The sequence below is a fragment of the Macaca mulatta genome, chromosome X (genome assembly GCF_049350105.2).
Source record: "Macaca mulatta isolate MMU2019108-1 chromosome X, T2T-MMU8v2.0, whole genome shotgun sequence".
Lineage (NCBI taxonomy): Eukaryota > Metazoa > Chordata > Mammalia > Primates > Cercopithecidae > Macaca > Macaca mulatta.
This window is the reverse complement of record NC_133426.1, coordinates 94,499,954-94,516,612: the sequence shown is the minus strand read 5'-3', so window position 1 is coordinate 94,516,612 and position 16,659 is coordinate 94,499,954. Positions and strand designations below refer to the sequence as shown.

General features: G+C 36.4%; 1 pseudogene; it reads left to right on the top strand.

The window, feature by feature from the left end:
* The first annotated feature begins 7,328 nt into the window (after positions 1-7,328).
* On the top strand, positions 7,329-8,301 carry LOC695575 (F-actin-capping protein subunit alpha-1 pseudogene; annotated as a pseudogene).
* The last annotated feature ends 8,358 nt before the right edge of the window (positions 8,302-16,659 follow it).

Here is a 16,659-nt window from a genome sequence, read left to right as displayed (position 1 = left end):
GTAACAATAATTTTAAGAAAAAACTTTTTAAAAAGTTTAAAAATAAAGCATTCTTTGACATTTATAGCCATGCTTCTAAATTATAGTTAAGTGTCTCTTTTGTCACTTGCCATTCATTCTTCAGTCTCTCTGGACCCCTCATCTCAGTGAATAATACTACCATCTACTGGTTACCAATGCTGGAAATGTTGAGCTATTGTTTTGCCCTTATACTCTAATACCATACATTCACTTGGATTTCTGATATACATATCTAACTTAATATACAAAAACTAAATCATTTATCATCCATCCTCTTAACCCGATCTGCTCATAGCTTTCTCCATCTCATTTATTGGCAATCCCATTTTTCAAGCTTCTCTGGCCAAAAGCACCGACCTTATTGTTTACTCCTCTTTTTATATCTTTGATAGAATCCATCAATGAAATCTTGTGTATGTTCCTTCATAATTTATGCAGAATTTCATCATATACACATCACATGGCCACTTTCATAACCGTTCTTTACCAGAATTATTTTCATTGTTTCCTAACTGGACTTTCTACTTTCACTTTTGTTCCTTTACAATTTATTCCCAACTAAACCGGAATGAACCTTTTGAAAGAACCATGGAATATTTCTCTGCTCAAAGCCCTCCATTGATTCCTCAATTCCACCAGAATGAAAGCCAAAGTCCTTATGATCCTTTACCAAGGTCCTACACAATGTGATCCCCATTTTCTCTTTAACATTATATTCCAGTTCTGTATTCTCTCACTACACTCCAGCCAAACTGGCTTTATTTCTTGAACATGCCTGGCAGTCTCTAACTCAGCATATTTACACTATCAATCACCTATACCTGGAAAGCTCTTCTTCCAGATATCTACCTTCTTCTTTCTTTCTCTTCACCTTTTCAGTGAGGCCCAATCCTTACTAACCACACTATTATCGCTGTAACTCTCATTCTTTTAGCATTCTCTATTTTTTGCAGCTCTTCTCACCTTCTAGTATACTAGAAAATATCTGACAATGAAGCAGTATGTTTACTTCTTGCAAGATTTAAACTGATTATGGCACCCAAGAGACACCAACAACTAAGACATGGGGTTAACTATGTAACTCAGAGTCAGTTTCATGATATTTGTTCTATTTTCAGAAAAATCTAGAAAAAGTGGTGTCAACAAAAAGGGTCAAACTCTAAAATATTTAAAGAGATTTATCTTGAACCAAATGTAAGTGACTATGGCCCATGACACAGCCTTCAAGAGATCCTGAGAACATGTCCCCAAGGTGGTTGGAGTGCATCTTGGTTTTATACATTTTAGGGAGACATGAGACATCAATCAAAAACATTTAAGATATATACTGGTTCGTTCCAGAAAGGCGGGACCAGTTGAAATGGGGACTTCCAGGTTATAGGCAGATTTAAAATTTTTCTAATTGGCAATTGGTTGAAAGAGTTATCAGTTACTGTGGGTAGTAGTCAAACACGAACAAGGCAGGAGAGGGCTCCCACACCCCACCAGGAAAGTCAGGCGACTATCAGGTGATGGTCAAGCAGTTGTCATGCTGCCTCTCTAAAATAATAATAGGTTGCAGCCAGTGCCAGGGAAAAGTAGTCTCCCTACGGATAGAAAACATCTGAAACAGGTTCTCAGCAGCTTTTTGATAAGATCTTAGGAGTTGGGCAAATTGGCTCAAGCATGTGCATTAAGAGGCAAAATGGCAGAGTACGACCTTCCAGGGAAATTTTGCAGGTAAAGGGAAGAACGCCTCAAGTGAGCATGTGTACAACTCCAGTAAATACACTGCGTGTGCTTGCCTCCCAAGTGCTAGCAGCCCACTGTGCATGCAGGCAGCCTGCCTCAAGGGAAGAATCAATGGAGAAGTAACCCAAGACCCCGGAAGTACATCAACATAAAAAACCCCAAGTCAAAAGGTCAACCCTGCACTTGTTCTTCAAGTTGACTGCTTGCGCATCTTCCAAGTATACTTTCTTTTCTTTCATTCCTGCTCTAAATATTTTTAATAAATGTTAATTCCTGCTCTAAAACTTGCTCCAGTCTCTCCTTCTGCCTTATGCCCCTTAGTCAAATTCTTTCTTTTGAAGAGGCAAGAATTGAGGTTGCCACAGACCCATATGGATTCATCATCACTAACAAATAGAAAAGAATATCTGGGTTGTGATAAAAGGTTATAGAGACCAAAGCTTTACCATGCAGATAAAGTCTCCAGATAGCAGGGTTCTGAGATAATAGATTGCAAATGTTTTTTATGAGACTTACAGTCTGTGTTGATGTTAATGCCAGGAGAGGTATAATGAGGCATATCCAACCTCCACTTTCTGTTATGGCCTGAGCCAGTATTTCAGGTTAAAAATTAGAGTGCCCTGGCCTAGGAGGAAGTGCATTCAGATGGCTAGAGGCCTTAGAATTTTACTTTTGGTTTACACGGTCTCTCAGAACAGAAACTTGAATATCAATAGGCAGACATACTGTCATTTTAGAAGATGCTAAGAGCCAGAAATTAAGTGGCCTCAGGAATAGAATACAAGCTTCAGTTGACTGAGAAGTTTCAAAAATTAATGCCACATTTCAGACTGTGCTAGTCCTGATGTACAGACTTAAATTTAGGCAAGGCAAGGACAGAAAATGGAAGAGTGTCTATTAGGTTGATAAGTAAGGAAGTAGAATTCCAATCGTTAGATCTGGTAACAAACTCAGAATAAAAATTGAGGTAAAGTATGTTCCTGAATAACAAACTGGAATCCTGGTTCTTGTATCTTGTTGGGAATCATTATCACCTGGGAAGCATGTTTTAAAAATCTAGGATCTCTGGGAATCATAAACTACAAAGTAAGAGACCCTTGAAATTTGTACTTTGGAAAGCTCCTTGAAATAATTCCAGTGGAGTCAATCCTCTGACCTGCTGCTAACTTCATTTTACTTGACTAACTACAAGATTTCTTTCAAGATTTCAGGCTTCCTCAAGATTCTGGGCCTGAAAAAAAGAATTGAGTAGGTTCTGCAACAGTGGGATATGAGATTTGAAGGTTAGATCAACACAATCTTTTAAAAAAGGCACAAAATGGCATTTCCCTTACACTGTAAAAACCATTAGGGGAAGTTTTATCTGTGTCTTTGCCACCCTTCATACAGTGTCCGTAACAGTGGCTGCTACATAGTAGATGCTTCATAAATTATGGAATTGGTTACATAAAATCAATGCCTACATGATAGGTTTCTTAAAAAGTCATTCTAAATATTTTGAAATTCAACTATTTTTTCTCACTTGCTCTGCAATGAAAGCAGTCTAAAACATCTATTCAATGTAGTTTTTAATATATACTAAAAACTTATAAAGTTTAAAAACGTTGTTTTACCTCTGAATAAAACCAGTACTGGCACTAGGAACTAATATTTTGCCAGTTTCCCCTGAGAAGAATTTGTTGCCCTTTTTTCGTGATGAATAAAATATCACTGTCTATTTTGACGATGGTGTCCACATTCAGCTCTTCTGGTAGTGAGGAAATTCATTCGTTTGCCTCTCTTGCAGTCAGTCGCTGTAGGTTGCTTCTGCTCTCCATTTATCTATGTTCTTTTTGAATGGGGAATATTTAAGCCATCCAATTTTCAAGTAGGTTTGGAAACTGAAAAAGTAATGGTGCATACAAATACATTATGTATTAATGAGAAACTGTATTTAACTTACGATTATGTCATTTATATTCTTATCTGGCAACTAGCTGCTTCTTTGAGCTCTATAATTGCTGCTTCTCTAATAGTCTTACTCTATCTCCTTAAAGACAATCTAGTTCACACTAGTGGAAAGTGGTATAAATCACTGCAACTGTGGCTTTTGCAAATCTTTTATTAGGTTGAGATTTCCTTCTATGAGCTTTATCCCATGAATAATATTATTGTTTTGTAAAAGGAAAATAAATCTTGGGACCCCAAAATCACTGAGCTAAAGATAAAAGTCAAGCTGGAAACCACTTAGGACAAGCCTGCCTTGCATTCTATTCAAAGTCATCCTTTGTTCACTGAGATAAATGCATGTCTAAATGCCTCCTTTGGAAAGGCTAATGAGAAACTCAAAAAAATGCAACCATTTGTGTCTTATCTACCTGTGACCTGTAAGCCCCTTCCCTACTTAAGTTCTCCCCGTTTTGCTTCGAGTTGTCCGGCCTTTCTCGACCAAACCAATGTTCATCTTACATATATTGATTGATGTCTCATGTTTCCCTATAACGTATAAAACCAATCTGTGCCCTGACTGTCTTGGGCATATGTCCTTAGGACCTCCAAGGCTGGGCCATGGGCGCACATCCTTATATATGAAAAAATAAACCTTCTAAATGGACTAAGACATGTCTCAGATTTTGGGGGTTCATATGTTGGTAACTATGAAGGGATTTTGAGTGGAGGGATCCCTGACCTTTCACAAATCTATCGGTGCTTGGTACTGTTACAGGTAGTTAGATAGGCACGAGCAGGGATGAAGATGGCTCTCCCCTGATCCACTAGGAATGTCAAGTGACAGTTTGATGATTATCACACTGCTTCTCTAAAAATAGTACTTCAGCAGCTACAGGGAGAGATAGTCTCATGATGTTCACAGCTATTAACATTAAAAGTGCTCATTGAATGCAGATGCCAGGGAAAAGAAAGTTCCTGGGCATGTGCACTAGGAGACATAGTGGTGAGGTATGATGTTCCGGGTACACTCCACTGGAAAAAGAGAAGAAAGCCTCAGATGAGGGTAAGTACAACTCTTTAGACAAACTGCGTATGCTCAGTTCCCAAGGGTAAAAAGGGTGCTATGCATGAAGGAAGTCCACCCTAATGAAAGAGTCATGGGAAAGAGGTGAGCATGTAAAGTCCTAGGATCAAGATCAAACGCTCCTTTTTGACTCTATTTTGATCTTCAGGTGCCCTCTTGGATCTCTTCTAAGTGACCTTTCCTTTCTTTCCTGTTCTAAAGCCTTTTGAAATGAACTTCCACTCCTGCTCTGAAACTTGCCTCGGTCTATTTTCCTGCTTTATGCCCCTCAGTCTAATTCTTTCTGTCCCTCAGTCTAACTTTTTCTTCTGAGGAGGCAAGGACCGAAGTTGCTGCAGACCCTCATGGATACACCGCTGGTAACTCAGGGTAACTTGGATCTCTTCCACTCGTAACAGAACCAGCCTGTGCTATTTTTATGGCTCAAACAAATAGGACAATTTGCTGACACATGGAAGTCCCCCAGCCCCAACCCGCCCCTCAGAGAATCCCTGATGTCCCCAAATTTGGTCAAGATCTAAAGTGTATTTTGCTGTACAACTCCTCTTTTTTGGAGTTTTACTTGCTTCCAACGAAAAAGGCGTTTCCCTGTTTCCATAACAATGGAAAGCAGATAGCTTCTTTCTGGAGTTTGAGCTCACTTCAAACAAGGAAGGTGAGTTTGACTTTTTTCCTGCTTCTAGGATGTTAGGTCTTTAGCCTAAGACCCATCCCTAGGTAAGTAGATGAATTGGAGTTTTGTCTTGGCTAAAGTTAACATTAACAACAAACTGGTCTAAATTTCTCCTTACCATTAGAGCACTCAGTGATCATATTCTTGGGTTTTGTTGTTGTTGCTGCTGTTATTGTTTATTCTGGTCTTTCTCCTATCAGATTTAACCAACTGTACCTAACTTGGTCAAATCCGAATGAGAACTCCAAATTATGGGTAACAAGACCTCACTGAATTGGCTAAAATTCCTCACAGCTGCAAAAGAGGGGAAAAAGAAAACAACAAACAAAACCATTAACTTTGTTGCTGTGTTTGCTTCCCATCTTAAAAAAAAAATGTTGTTTCATTTGCTTTTCTTCTACCCTATACCTCTTTCTCCCTTTGCCATCTTCAGTACCAGGAAAAGTCTAGAGAAGGCTTCTAATGACTCAAACCCATTTAAAGAATTGAAAAACAATGTTGCCACTTACCCCTTTTGGGGTGTTCTGTTTTGGTGTGTGTGAAGTTTCAAGAGTCAGGGGCAGATTTTTCTTAGGTCCAAAGTTCTGATTTCCTGCACTGCATTACCTAACCTTTATGACTCTGGGGGTACCAGAGAATATGTTGTACTCTGAAAGGATTTGACCTTGGCATGTGTAATGGCAGATAAGAGCTACAAAGTATAGGGGTGGGTGAGGACAGTTTACAGCAAGTGGTCTTGGCTATCTTTTTTCCTCCTAGAAAGTTGTTTTTTTAAGAATTCTAATTCCAGTTCAATAAAGGGTTTTCTCTATTTATTTTTCTCCCCAAATTAATTTCAATGTGGCTTGTCTATGTGCATTTACATAAGGAGCTGACCTGTTGTCTTCATAGGTAAATGAAAGACTGAGTTTCCTCAGCTCCAAACAGAAAATGCATTTTACTCCTCCCAACTGAAAGACACCCCTGGGTGATCTGGAGCCTCATGGGAGTGTCTAGTGGCTTTACCCCCCATGATGTGCAATGGTCCTATGGGGAACCACCAACAGAATTAGTTTTAAAAAGGCTCATCCAGAAAGTGCGTATGGGAGCTGGCCAGTCCATGCTTTGTGCCTCCCTGGAGGTGCTTAGAGACAAAACACATAGAGGGTAGCAATGACTCAGTGGTAACATACTGTAGCCTCCCACTGGCAACCAGCACACACTTCAACCCAGTCCACAAAAACCCTGGATGACAACTCAGTTCCTTCTTTTAAGAAAATAAACAGTGGAAAAGAAATTATGTAATAATGAGGAGAAAACAAGGAGAATGACCTCCTTCGGGGCACTGTGTTAGTTTTATGGCACCTCTACTTGCTAAAGTTTGTGAAAAATAGAAATATTATGGTCTTTGTGCATATTAACATTAAGGAAAAAGAGCCCTAAGGTTAATGTGTAAGCTGTAGAGTTCCTAAATTGTCTTTTTCTCTATTTCTTTTTCTGCCTGCTTTAAATCTGCTGTTACTTTTCTACTGAGATAAAAACCACGGTTTGAACCCAACCTCTTTGTTTTATTTTTGAAAGCCAGCAAATTTGTATTAATATTTCATGGCTAGAGTTCTGAAGCAAAAGTTACAGAATCTTTGTGTGTGAGTGTGTGTATGTTTGTGTGTGTGTATATTTAAAAGGCCTTTATGATAGATTTCTATTTTATGTTTAACTGGCAATTAAGCTGGTTTCGATTTCCCTCTAGCACACCAGACTTTTTCTCTTTACTTTGAGATGTAAATTTTTGTTATCACATTTTCACCTAAGGGTTATTTTCTTCAATATAAAAATTTGTGGCTATTTAGCTGACAATTACCTAGGGTAATAAAACAGGTTATCATTTTGAAAGTGTAAAAAAAAGGTCTTAGAACAGCCCAAGATGGCCGACTTTGATGACTGTGTGTCTGATGAGAAGGTAGGCATAGCTGCTAAATTCATCACTCATGCACCCCCAGAAGAATTTAGTGAAGTATTCAATGATATTCAGCTACTACTTAATAATGACAGTCTCCTCAGGGGAGGGGTAGCACATGCATTTGCCTAGTATAACATGGATCAATTCAAGCCTGTGAAGATAGAAGGATATGAAGATCAGGTCTTAATTACCGAGCACAGTAATCTGGGTAATAGCAGATTTTTAGATCAAGAAACAAAATTTCCTTTAAATTTGATCACTTATGGAAAGAAGCAGTGACCCCATCCAGAAGAATTAGATGGAGGTCTGAAATCTTGGAGAGAATCCTGTGATGGTGTTTTAAGAGCCTATGTGAAAGACCATTATTCCAACGGTTTCTGTATTGTCTATGCTAAAACTATTAATGGACAACAGACTATTACTGCACATATTGAAAGCCACTAGTTTCAGCCTAAAAACTTTTGGAATGGTCGTTGGAGATCAGAGTGGAAGTTCACCATCACACCACCTACAACCCAGGTGGTTGGAGTGCTTAAGATTCAGGTTCACTATTATGAAGTTGGCAGTGTTCAGTTGGTTAGTCATAAAGATGTACAGGATTCACTAACTGTTTTGAATGAAGCCCAAACTGCAAAGGAGTTTATTAAAATCATAGAGAATGCAGAAAATGAGTATCAGACAGCAATTGGTGAAAACTATCAAACAGTGTCAGATACCATGCTCAAGGCCTTGTGCTTGCAGCTTGTGCCTGCACCAAAATCGACTGGAACAAGATAGTCAGCTACAAGATTGGCCAAGAAATGCAGAATGCTTAAAGGCTGAATGTAGGATTCTTCAGTATGTGGAAAGACAAAGATTCAATGTGTAGTCATATGATAAATAAGTGATTTATAAACAAGAGTGATATTTTGCTAGGGCTTTCAAAGTTAACTGGTTTTCTGGCTTCATGGAATACTGTTGAACCTATAGCACTGTCTTGATTCTTTTGTGTTCTCTGCCTTGTAGTTTTCTGTTATTGCTATATCTATGTGTAAACCTTTTTTTTTATTGTTGTTAATTCTGCCACATTTAATGTTGGTGAGAGAGAAATCTATCCTAATGACATTTTACTGTTTAAAACAGTTTCCTAGCCATGAAGCCCTGTACTGATTTAGACAAGGTATTATGGTCATTACTTTCTACCTCTATCCTTCCAACCACTTCTGGTACTTCACTGGTTTTTACTGATCCATCAACACCTAAAGAGGCTATGCTACAATCTATAGCTAAATGGACACATTCATCCTTCTCCTTCTGACTGCTTTGATCATCATTTATTGCATCTTATAACTGTAATTTTCCAAAGTTTGGATTGGAACTTTTCAGGTCCTTTTTGGAGGGCAAAGGAAGTGTCAGCTTCTCTGCAGAACTTGTTTTTAAATCCAAACACTTGAACCACATTCCCTGCACATGAACATGTTTGCTTTTATCCCTTCTCACATTGTCTCCTTCCCATCTTAGTACCATTGTAGTTATAGACGTCTGCATTTTTAGAAGCATTTTACCCATTTTTTTAAACATTCAGGAACTGCTGACATACTGTGGATATAGAGTATAAAACTTGAAAAATGCAGATGTTGAAGGAATACTAGGTATCTTGTGCTTTAATACTTTATGGCAGGATTGTACTATAAGCAAATGAATTAAACATCTATGTAAGTCATAAAAACTTAAAATGAACCAAAGTGAAAAGGATAACTTCTAGGCAGTGTCTTTCTGTTGTAACCTGTTATTTAAGGAAATACTAGTGTTTTCCTCTAAACAGGATGTAAAACTTATTTCAAATCACTCTTTCTCGGTTCTGTCTGCCAAGAAATCAAGTGTAACTGTGATAAAATAACATTTCTCAGGTATATTGGCAGGTATGTGTGTAATCTCAGAATACACAGGTGACATAGATATGATATGACAACTGGTAATAGTGGATTAATTTACATTGTTTATACGTCTGCAACCAGGCCTTAAGGGAAGATCAGATTTTTAAAAAACCAAGTAGTGTCTTCCTACCTATCTCCAGATACATGTCAAAAATAAAAGGTGTTTGTGCTTACATTTTGTTTCTGCTCAGTAATATAGTCAAGCAAAAGTTTGTTTCCAAACAGTTTGTTACTCATTGAGCTGTGTATGCATTTTTGTTTATTTCAAATGAAATGTATTTGTATTGTCATTCACACTATCCATCCATACCACACTATCTTCTGTATCAGGTAGTCTAATAGAAATATACCTGTTTTGTTCTAAAAAAAAGTCTTATGAATCTATAAGATGTACTTCCATCACCATTCCTAATATGTCTATGTATCTAGGAGCTGTGTACATAATGTTTCACTATTAAAAATATACAAAACTCTAATTAATTGGCTTAAGAAAAATAAAAGCACTTAAATCAAATACTTTATCAGAAAAAAAGACTAGTCAAATGCTTGTTCCCATTTATGTGAATTAAGTAAAATTTTTAATAAATAAGTTAGCTTTAAAATCATTGGTAAAGTAATATTAGAAATGTTTTAAGAATTTCCAGCATACATTTTTCTTTGAATTTATTGATCAAGCAATTTCACAGTTATCCCTGTCAAATACTATAAGATGTCAAAATTTGGCAGAAGGGTTACAAATCTATAAACCAAGCCCAGAATAGAATAATCTTTGCTTCTGTAATTTTTGATACATAAGATGTTAATATTGGTTTAATAAAAATTGCTAAATCTTAAATTATTTAGTTAATCTTAAGGTTCTTACTTAGGTAAACACCTAAAATTCACAGGCTATAAAATAGTTGACAGGGAAATAACTGCAGCCACCCAACAGGTTCACCTTACCCACTACAGAGCTGATTTATTAAGACAGGGGAATTGCAACAAAGAAAGTGTAATTCACATAGAGCCAGCTGTATGGAAGGCTGAAGTTTTGTTATTATTGAAATCAGTCTTCTCGGGAATTCAGAGATCAGAGTTTTAAGCACAATTTGGTGGTTAGTGAGCCAGTGAGTTGGGAGTTTTGATTGGCTGGGTTGAAGATGAAATCTTAGGGAGTAGAAGCTGTCCTCTGGGGCTGAGTTAGTTCCCAGGTGGGGGCCACAAGACTAGATGGGCCAGTGTATCAATCTGGGTGGTGCCAGCTGATCCAGAGAGTGCAGAGTCTACAAAATATCTGAAGCACTGATTTTAAATTTTACAATAGCAATGTTATCCCTAGTAGCAATTTGGGGAGATTTAGAATCTCACAGCCTCCAGTTGCATGAATCCTGAACCATAATTTCTAATCTTGTAGCTTTAGGCAGTTTAGTCTCAATTTGGGGAGATTTAGAATCTTGCAGCCTCCAGCTGCATGAATCATGAACCATAATTTCTAATCTTGTGGCTTAGGCAGTTTAGTCTCCAGGTAGGACGGGGGTTTGTTTTGAGAAAGGACTGTTGTCATCCTTGTTTCAAAGGTAAACTATAAACTAGTTCCCATCAAAGTTAGTTCAGCCTCAGCTCAGGAATGAACAAGGATAGCTTGGAAGCTAGAAACAAGATGGAGTCAGTAGGTCAGATCTCTTTCACTGTCTCAGTTATAATTTTTCAGTGTGGTTTCATAACTCTAAATGATGATTATCATAGTTTTTATAAACTAAGTAAACTATTAAAACAAAACAATTAGGTAAATTTAATGGGATAAATACTTCTGGATACACTTGTCATAATTTAGAATCTAAAGTTATATTAAATTAAATAATGGATATGTTATTAATCGGGTATTTTTCAATAACAATATTGTAGAAAAACATTATTTCTAAAAGATAAATGTGTCCTTTTTAAAAGACGAATAATTTGTGTCTAATTCAAAGTTTATTTAAAGGTTATGTATAAAACAATGTAAAAGGAACTAGGAAATAGGAGGGATTTAAAGAATGTTATAGAAATAAAGAGGTATTTTTGGTAAGAAAGCTTAAACACCAATAATTTTATAAGGGAAAGAATCTTGTATGGTAAATTTGTCCTAGAATAAAATGACTGGTTTTTTAAAAAAGAAGGATGGTCAGGACAAACCAGAAAGTCCAATCATGTCATAAATGGTCTGTGTAAGTCATAACAGGAGGATTTATATTTAAAAAAACTTTCATTGATCAAGTTGCATATAATTAAATGAAAATTATAATGGTTTTTCTAGAGATTAAATTTTGATTTTAAAAAAACCTTAAACACTGAAGAATTCATTCAAACTACAAAATATTATTGGGATATTGCTTTACTCTTAAAATACAAGACATTATACTACTTTTAATGGAAAATTCAACTTTTACTGTGTCTTGCTGTTTTTTAAGCTTTCTCTCACCTTTTGAAAGGACTATAATGAAATAATAACTCTATCAAGTCATTCAATTTGCATAAGTTTTTGTTTTTTCCCCTTTTGGGTTCTAACTGCCGTGGCCTAATGCTAAAAAAAATAATAATAAGAAGAAATAAACATAAAAATAAAACTTATATCTTAAAAGGATTTTTTTTTCTAACATAATATTTCCCATATGGAACAGCAAAGTCTTTTCTTTTGCCTTGGGTAACTGGCCTGATAAGATACAGATCTTACGGTTTATCAAAATAATTCATATGTCATTATTACTAAGTTTGGTTTGCTTAAAAAAACTGAGAGTATAAACAAATTTAATTAAGATTACATCTGTGTAACTTTCTGCATGTATTTTTAAAGTCCTGGTGTCATTAAGTTACAGGGCTTTGACTTCTTAGTCTAAGAAGGACACCAAGTCCTGCTAAATCTTAACACTGACAGCAGTCAGAGCCTCAAATTCAGATCTGATAGAAGACACTAATCAAAATAAATTGCATTCATGAGACACAGGGCCACAAAGTAAAGCTATTCCACTCTTCAAGGCCAAGGGACTATCATAGAAGAGGTGGGCACATGAGATTGTAAGAGCTGATTTCGAGAGAAAAAATAACTTCAGTTTCTCTATAAATTAAACATTGATGTCAAAGGCATACTGATGCAGTACCAGAATATGGACCCCTGTGTCATATTAACAAGATTTTCTTGAAGAATTAACCAACCCCTTAATAAAGGCTATAAAGACCATATCTTATGGCCCATATGATTCAAATTTTATAGATTGTTTATAAAATTTTGAAAAACAAATTTAATTGGCTTTATGCTGTTTTTATTATGGCTTATTGTTTGGAAAACTAAGTCTCTTCTCTCAAAGAATAAAGGTTTGTGCCTTTTTTTTAAAAAAAATCTTTGAGTTATTACTTTGGTAAAATGATTGACTTATTTAACAATTACCTGTGATCCTATTTTGTAATATCAAGTATTTTAAACCTTTGATATTTGACAAACTTTTCAAGATAAAATTATAAATTTTGGTTTTTTTCTGATCCAATTAATCCTTTAAGATATTAGGTTCCCTAAAGTTCAAAACTGACATATTTGACTTATTTGGTATAAAAATCATACAGGAAGCATTGTCAAACATGAAATAATGTTTGACTTTCTTTGGGTTGTATTTGTACAAAATGTTATTGGTACATGGTCCAAAATTATGGAAAACTCTTATAATTCTGATATGACAGTGTACATTATAAGTAATAATTATAATTGTTATGTGAAAATATTTTGTGCCACAGAAGTAACAAACTTCCTTGTCAATTGTGTCTTTGACTGTGGCTGCTCCAAAACTTTTTGTCATCTGCAGATCATTGTCATCTTGTTTTGGTCTTATTTAGAAGGTAGTTTTATAATAAGTTATAAAACTCTAGAAGGTGTTCTTGAAGGCAGGGTTCTAATAACTTTTGAGATTGTGACATTGGAATAGAGGAACATCTTTCAGGACTCTCATGGAGAGCTGGAATGTTCATGAATATCAAGCAGGGCAGGAGTTACCTTCATAGACTGAACTCACAGAAGACTGAAATAACCTTTTTTGACTTTTTTGCTTAAAACATTGCTGTTCCTTTGTTTTGTTTATTTCAAGTCAAGAAAATGTTTCTTTTGAGCTATTTATAGCTTGTTGCAATTGAGTACAGTATACTACTATGAACAAAATTTGGAGCATATTTGTTTCTCTTTACCTGATTTCTTCAGAATTTGGAAAATATTTTTGAGTATTCTCAACTTATGGAAATGTAGATTTTTGCATAAGTGCAATAAGAATGTTTTCTTTAAACAATTTTTCCTTCTTTATTTTCCTTTTCTTCCCATTTTTCTCCTGATTTTTCCTAATTTGAAATTATTGAAAATTAATCTGTGCTTTCTTAAAGCCCTGCAAACCAAAGCTAGACAACTTAAACTTCAGAAAAAAATAACAGCAACCTATTTACATACATAAGCCACTTTCTTCCCTGCCTACTGATGTATGAACTTTATAGTAAGAGGGCCTATATTAATTTTCCAAGATTGTTCTTTTGTTGTCATTTTTCTCCCTTCCTTTCCCTATTTTCCCATTGTAGGACATGAGACTTCACAACCTGCTAAAAATGAGCTTTCCTGATAAAGTGGGACCTATCCATTTAGGAATAAACCATCTTAGCCATGAGAGAGCAGCAAAACCTGAGACCAGAGACTCATTTTCTTCCAAAAGATTGTGTTAGTCCATTTTCACACTGCTATAAAGATAGTACCTGAGACTGGATAATTTATAAACAAAAGAGCTTTAATTGTCTCAGTTCCTCATTGCTGAGGAGGCCTCAGGAATCTTTCAATCATGGCGCAAAGCAAAGGGGAAGCGATCACCTTCTTCACAAGATGGTGAGAGAGAGCAGGGAAATTGCTACTTATAAAACCATTAGATCTTGTGAGAACTCACTGACTATCACAAGAACAGCATGGGAAAAACTGCCCTCATGATCCAATCACCTCCCACCAGGCCCTCCCTCAACATGTGGGGATTACAATTTGAGATGAGATTTGGGTGGGGACACAGAGCTAAAGCATATCAAACTCTCTGACAGATTTTACAAAGAAAAGAGGACAGATGTAAAGGGTAAATAAATTTTAGGACCCCCAAATCACTAAACTAAAGGGAAAAGTCAATCTGGGAACTGCTTAGGGCATTCCTGAATCTCATTCTATTCAAAGTCATCCCTCTGCTTACCGAAACAACTGTATATCTGACTGCCTCCTTTGGAAAGGCTAACTGAGTTGTCCCAGCTTTGCTTTGAGTTGTCCCGTCTTTCTGGATTGAACCAAAGTTTATCTTATATAGATTGATTGAAGGCTCTTGTCTCCCTAAAATGTATAAAACCAAGCTGTTCCCTGACTACCTTGGGTACATGTTATCAGGACCTCCTGAGGCTGTGTCGCAGGTGCATGTCCTTAATGTTGGCAAAATAAACTTTCTAAATTGACTGAAAACTGTCTCAAAACTTGGCGGTTCACACTTTGAACAGGATGAACTGCTTCAATGGAATGTTTCACATGTTTTTTAGGTCTGACAAGTTTAGGATTGAGAGTGTGACAGTCATCACCATGAAACTATGTTTCGCTAAATCTACCTCTATGTGGTTTTTAAAAACTTCAGCCTTCCTCAAACTTCTCCCAAAGAGTTCTGACAGTTCCCTAGAGGAGTTTCACGGATGCTAAGTCAAATAGTCCTCTTGGCCACTATATAGCACCTGATTTTCTTCTCTCCAGCATTGCTCTGATGTTTCAATCACTCTTGTTGCTATTTTTCAAATGTGGAACCTATTTTACTGATGCCAATTCCCACTAAAGTTATAAATGCTACTGTGATAGCATTATGTCAGTAGTATCAGTGTTACAGGCATTATAGCCAAAATACTTCCAGAACCCTATTTCTTTCCACTGTTCTTGCATTCTTTTTGTCCAGTGAGACCCTCATGGGATATTAAGCTGCTATAACAAGAGCCATATTAGGGAATCCATTGATATGTGAACGCAAGCCTGGTGAGAATTTCAGCAAGCACATTTCTTAACTTAAATTGCTGTCCTTATCCTATATATAATATGATGGACACTAATTGTAATGTCAGCATAGATTATTCCAGTTCCCATATATTACATTGCTTCTAAAGATGGTCACAGTAATTCTTCCCATCTCATATGGCTTTTTGCAATTTTATTTTGCCAGTCCTCCCACAAGGAGGTAGAGTCCATTTCTCCTCTCCTCGAATCTTAGCTATCCCATGACGTTTTTAGATCAATATTATGTGGCAGAAATGATACATTGTGACTTCAAGACCTAAGCCCTAAGATGTCTGGCACCTTCCATTTGGAAGCCAGTTGCCAAGTAGAGAAGCTCGAGCTAATCTACAAAATGGTAAGAGGTCATATGTAACAGAAGGGTTTCCAGGAAGAACTAAAGTAACCCACCTACCTGACAGCCAGCTCCAAGGTTGTAGACATGTGAGACTATCTTGGGTACTCCAGCCCTCAGTCAAATTTCCTGTCCCTAAGCTGATACCATGCGATATCAGGAGATCGTCATCCCTGCTGAGCCCTGCTCCAATTTTTGATTCAAATAATTGTGAGCAATAAGACTGTTGTCATTTTAAGCTACCAAGTTTAGGTATAAATGGTGGGTAAATGAAACATCCCCTTTTCCTGGAAACAACCCTCAATAGGCAGAGAATAGTTCTCACTGGCCATGTGTATGTAAAATTGTCTTGACCTTTCTTTATAGTACATTGATCCCAGGGTAGAACCTTGACTCACAGTAAAACAATCAGACTATCCTCCTCAAGAAATCCATAAAATGAAGAGACATGGAGACAGGGAATACTTAGAGTCTTGTAACATTAATAGATCCCTTTTAAATAAACTTCTATTGCTTGTTTCTAAAAAGCAATGCTGGTTCTCACTCTTCCCAAGCCCTAGTTGTTTAACAATTTCCTCAATTCTGTAAGGTAGATGATTTTTTTCCAATAAATTATCATGTCTTTTTAAAAAAAAATTAAGCCAATAAAGTATAGGCAAAATTTACACATGGCAATTCAAATGTACCAAAATATATCATTTTATTATTTCTTAATTTTACCTTGATTTTGCTCTGAAATTCCATTTTATCTAAAAGAGCAAGATAAAAATACTTCAGCTAAATTCTGTTGATTCCAATAAGTTCACAACTCATTTATTTTACAGCAAAACAAGTCTTTGGGGGCTTCTAACTCCTCCAACTTCCCCTTTCCTTCATATTAGTTCTCCTTGGGTGGTATCTATATACATAGGGATGTATATGTTATATTTTGGCAGCAGGAAAGGGGCCTTTTGTCTGAGTTTGTTCTTCAGGTT